The sequence below is a fragment of the Pseudoliparis swirei genome, chromosome 20, assembly GCF_029220125.1.
Source record: "Pseudoliparis swirei isolate HS2019 ecotype Mariana Trench chromosome 20, NWPU_hadal_v1, whole genome shotgun sequence".
NCBI lineage: Eukaryota > Metazoa > Chordata > Actinopteri > Perciformes > Liparidae > Pseudoliparis > Pseudoliparis swirei.
The window spans coordinates 12343319-12349031 of NC_079407.1; the positions used below are offsets into that span (position 1 = coordinate 12343319).

The window sequence follows — 5713 nt, forward strand, 5'->3', positions numbered from 1 at the left end:
AAACCGTGAGAGTTGGTAGCTCTGCCCTCATGTACGTTACACACCGACTGAATCAAGCCAGTGAGTATCCGAGTTCAACAAGAAGGCAGAAACTTCGTCCATGACCGTGGTTTTTTAGCATAACATTTTCGGTAAGTACTTTTCTGTTAAGTAAGTTATATGTTTTAATATTGATATTTCTCTTCTGGCATGATGAGCCACCGTTAGTCTTGTGTTATAACGGTGGCGTTACTGTGTGCCATCACTACACTTAACATTAGCGTTAGCTTAGCATTAAGCTAACCTAGCTGATTCACTCCCAATAATGCTGAAGACAGTGGCGGGCCATGGGTTTAGACTAGGGGTGGGCAAACTACGCTACGTTTTAATCCGGCCCGCCGAGTATTTTAATTATTATAGAAAGAAAAAAAAAAATTGTGAAAGAAAAGAAGAACAAAAAGTTTTAGTTATAGTAAAGTTCTCCGTTCCCAACTTGAGTTTCCCGAAGCACGATGAGGGCAACGGCTGTTTGTGTGTGTGTCTTACGCACGGCGCGTACAGACCGCTGTAATGCCTTCTGCTGCGCACACAAACAGCCTAAAAGAGCGCTGAGCAATGAATAAGCATTAAGAAACATCAATGCTGGTCTGTTGCTGTCATTATGCTTCGGGAAACTCAAGTTGGGAACGGATAAGCGTTACAGCAGTCTTGCTTTTTTAATTTACACATTTGTGCACTTTGGAATTGTGACCCTTTTCCCTGATCTCCAAGATCCATATTCCAAAAATGGATACGTAAGTTTTAATATCAATTTAAAATCCAGTCCGTGTTGTAAAATTGTCAATGGACTGCTTAATGTTTTTAATAATTCAATTAATTTGTACTTCTTATATGTGTGTGTTTGTTTGTGCATTGTTATATGTACATGTTTTTCATGCATGAGCAGGAACAATTCTATGATGCTGAGGCCAACACTGGCTATCTAGCTTGGAGACTCAAAACAGTCCAACGCACCACCTATGACGGCTTTCGTCGGCGTTCCAGGAACGATTTCCAGGACAGCCCAACAACCCAACGAGAGACTCTGTTAATTGGTGGACAGCTCTTTGGTGAGGAGTGCAGAGAGGCTCTCTCAACAATTCAACACTCAACTGATCAATCTGTGGTTATAACATCTTCCGTCTTGGATGTTTTTCAGCGCTTTCTTGACACACCTGGATTGGTAAGGATATGCATTGATTATTTCATCTTATTTGAAATATTTCAAAACTGAATCCTTCTAAATGCAAAGCATACTTCATTAACCTGTATATGGCCATTGTGTTTCTGTTTAAAGATTGAACAGGATTTCTCAATGATGTTTGGGGCTGAAGTATCTGGGGAGTTTCTTGCAAAGTGGCCTTCATATTTCAATGACAAAGTCATCGCAGAATGCCAGAGTCTTCTCCGAAGTCTCCATGTCGAGGAGTTGCTGGCTTTTGACACTGAGGCTGAGAATGACTTTGGTAAATATGGACAGTTTTTCTGTGTAAAAAATGCCCAAATTGCCAAGTCCATTAAAACTAAATTGAAATAAAGAGTTATTAAGTAGCTGTTGAAGGCAAAAATAATGTTTTCTTTTCCATTGCTTTATTTTCTTATTTATAAAATATCTTAGATGTCTTCAAGGCTGGGATAGTGATATGTCAGCTCTTCTGTTGCTGTTGCATCTCCTGCCTCCTACATCAAGAGGCCACACAAAACAGCCAAAGGAAGCTCAGCCCAGGCAGCCAACCATCTTGTCAGGTTTATTAAGGTATGTACCATCAGCCTTTTGTTTGAGCAACATTTTACTTTGAGTGCTGCAGTTATTTATAAGAAGTGTGAGTTGCAGGTTGATATAATATATCCATCTAACTGCTTATTATGCTAAATATATGAATCTATTTTATTCAAACAACAGGAAGGAGCCAGCATCACTGTCACAGTTTCAGCTCCACACCCTCCTCACTCCCCTTCGTCAGTCTAACTCTCTTTACCTGTTCACACACCTGTCCTAATCAAATCCCTATATAGTCTCCTGCCACACACACACACACACACACACACACACACACACACACACACACACACACACACACACACACACACACACACACACACACACACACACACACACACACACACACACACACACACAGTCTGTTCTTCCTTTTCTATGCCAGACTCTCCAGCACTTGTTTCTAGACGGATTGCCTGTTGCCGACCCTGCCTGTCCCTGGTTAACCCGCTAGTCCAACTCCCCGAGAACCTACCAGCCCTTCATCCTGTTGATACTCTGCCTGCCGTTTCAAGAGTGTGGAATATAAGTTCGAAGGATCCCTGGAGTCGAGGGTGCATTTGGGTCTACACACGAGCTGTTACAATCACTACATTCCTGGAGAAAGTTGATGCTAGACAGCCCTTCCTCCTCTGTCTCTGTGAGCAAAAGAAGAACATCGAAAGATTCGTAATCATTGTGGTCCAGAAAGCTGTCCCCTTCAACGCTCGGACATCGGTGGCTGCTGTTGGTGTGCTATTCAAAGCTCACTATGTCTTCAGCATCTCCTACGACGAAGCTCTTTCCAGTTTCTACACCCTCATTCAAACCACGGTGTACAACATCGATGTACTTTGATGACCATTTCCATGCATATTGTATAGAGGAGCAAAGCAGTGAACGTGTTCTGATTGGTCTTGACGAACTGACATATGTTAGACCTTTTGATAAACAATACTCTAATGAGAGTGACAGAGCATACATTGTTCCATATTATTGTATGTTTTGAAAAGCATTGTAAAATGTGTATGTGATGCACTGGTTTTAAAATAAATATGTTTTAAAACTATCATGTCCCTTTCCCTTTAACAAACTTTAATTTTCAAGTATTTCTAGTAAAAATACACATTGACACCTTAGAGTTAAAATGGGAGTGACACTTGTGTAGTTAACAAACCATCCCTTGAGAGTTAATTATTAACACTACATACAAGTGTTAAAAAAATCTAACACTACTGAGTGTTAGGAAGAGTTAAATTTAAACTCCCAAAAGAGTCAATAATAACACTAAATTGGTGTTAAAGTACTAACTCTCCAAAAAGAGTGAAATTAACACTGTCCTTATACAGTCTTCAAAAGTGTTAAAATCAAATCTGAGAGTGTTCATTTGGCTCTGCTGATTTTGCGGTGTACGCTTTCCCCAATTCATAACAACATTGCAGAAAAGCGAGACAACAAACGGCAAAGATACGTTGATTACAACCAGGCCAGAAACACACTCAGTGCGTTTACATGATGGTATAATTCGAATCTTGCTTTAGTCGGACTATGCTATCTTTTGGGGGATCTGCTGTTATCCCAATATACATGGCAGTGAGTAATTCGAATCATTGGCCGAAAGCATGTCATATCCGATACGATAGGTGGCGCTGTTTTCATTACAACTCGTGGTGATACAGCCATTTCCGCTTGACCTTTTCACCACCACCAACAACAACATTTAGAGAAAGATGGCGAACAGAGAGCAAGGCGAAGCTACATCCCTCTACTATTCTTCCATGGTGTTAATAGGAGTACAGCGAATGCAAATGGCGCTATTGGCTGAGTTGATAACGGAGAGAAGACGCCGTCGCCGAAGGTACACGGAGAATTTAATTTATCGTCTCTTTCGACTTCCGGGTCACGACATGGGAGGGAGGGAGGAGGAGGCGGAGGGATCTCGCGCATGCGCAAAGACGCAAAGTCCAGTTCCGAATCGAATTCAGAGTTACATGCCGCGAGAGTCGAATTATCAACTGGATCGGACCGAGCTATCCAGGGGTGTTAATCGGACCGAAGTCGGACCGCACATAGTCCGACTAAGGTGTTTACATGAAACGGATAATTCGATTTCAGTCCGACTAAGCCAATAATTCGATTGCATGTAACCGCACTGATTGACTAAGGAGATCAGAGTAGCAAAGAGAAGCTACTCTGAAAAGCTGAAAAACAGGTTTTCAGCTAACGACCCTGCGTCAGTGTGGAGAGGCCTGCGGGACATCACCAACTATAGGAAACCCTCCCCCCACTCCATGGAGAACCCTCAACTGGCTGACGATCTGAATGTGTTTTACTGCAGGTTTGATCACCCCACATTCACACCCCTCACCCGCTCCAATTCAGACCTCACACAGTCATCTGCATCCCCTGTTATCACCTCCCCCCTCCCCCCTGACCCCCCACCGGCACTGACGGTCTGTGAAGAGGATGTGTGCCGGCTCTTTCAGAGACAGAAGACGAGGAAGGCAGCAGGCCCAGACGGTGTGTCACCCTCCTGTCTGAAAGCCTGCGCTGATCAGCTGGCCCCCATCTTCACACGGATCTTCAACAGATCTCTGGAGCTGTGTGAAGTCCCCTCCTGCTTCAAACGCTCCACCATCATCCCGGTTCCCAAAACATCCTCCATCACTGGACTGAATGACTACAGGCCCGTCGCCCTGACGTCTGTGGTCATGAAGTCCTTTGAGAGACTGGTATTGACCCATCTGAAGGGCATCACAGGCCCCCTGCTGGACCCTCTGCAGTTTGCCTACCGGGCAAACAGGTCAGTAGATGATGCAGTCAACATGGGGCTGCACTACATCCTGCAACACCTCGACTCCCCAGGGACCGATGCAAGGATGCTGTTCGTGGACTTCAGCTCAGCGTTCAACACCATCATCCCAGAAGTCCTCCTCACCAAACTCACCCAGCTCACTGTGCCTGCCTCCACCTGTCAGTGGATTACAAACTTCCTGACGGACAGGAAGCAGCAGGTGAGGCTGGGAGAAACAATATCCAGCACCCGGTCAGTCAGCACTGGTGCACCTCAGGGATGCGTGCTCTCCCCACTGCTCTTCTCCCTCTACACCAACGACTGCACCTCAGGAGACCCATCTGTTCAACTCCTAAAATTTGCAGACGACACATCAGTCATCGGCCTCATCCGTGATGATGACGAGTCTGCATATAGGCGGGAAGTTGAACAGCTGGTCCTGTGGTGCGGTCGCAACAACCTAGAGCTGAACACGCTTAAGACTGTGGAGATGACAGTGGACTTCAGGAGGAGCCCCCCAGCACTGCCCCCCCTCACCATACTCAATAACACTGTGTTGGCTGTGGAATCCTTCAGGTTTCTGGGATCCACAATCTCCCAGAACCTGAAGTGGGAACCTAATGTCAACAAAATCATCAAGAAGACCCAGCAGAGGTTGTACTTCCTGCGCCAGCTTAGGAAGTACAACCTGCCTCAGGAGCTGCTGATCATGTTTTACACCGCAGTTATAGAGTCTGTTCTGTGCACCTCAATCACTGTCTGGTTTGGATCGGCCACCAAACTGGACCAGAACAGACTCCAACGGACAGTCAGGTCTGCAGAGAAGATCATCGGTGCCAACCTGCCCACCATCCAAGACCTGTACACCTCCAGAGTCAGGAAACGGGCAGGAAAAATCACTGCAGACCCCTCTCACCCCGGACACAAACTATTCAAACTCCTCCCCTCTGGTAGACGCTACAGATCACTGCTCGCGAAAACCTCGAGACACAAAAACAGTTTCTTCCCCCTCGCCGTCTCACTACTAAACAATAACCCACTGTAGCATATATATTTATCCGTTCTCTTCTCGCACTCTCCACTTCTTCTTGTATATACTTAAGTCACTTTACTTCTTAGACCGTTGCACTGTTTTGCACGGT

General features: G+C 45.2%; 1 long non-coding RNA gene across 1 annotated transcript; it reads left to right on the plus strand.

The window, feature by feature from the left end:
* The first annotated feature begins 913 nt into the window (after positions 1-913).
* LOC130211214 (uncharacterized) lies at positions 914-1715 on the plus strand. Its single transcript, XR_008834967.1, has 3 exons — positions 914-1201; positions 1316-1484; positions 1637-1715. It is a non-coding gene; the product is annotated as an uncharacterized LOC130211214 (long non-coding RNA).
* The last annotated feature ends 3998 nt before the right edge of the window (positions 1716-5713 follow it).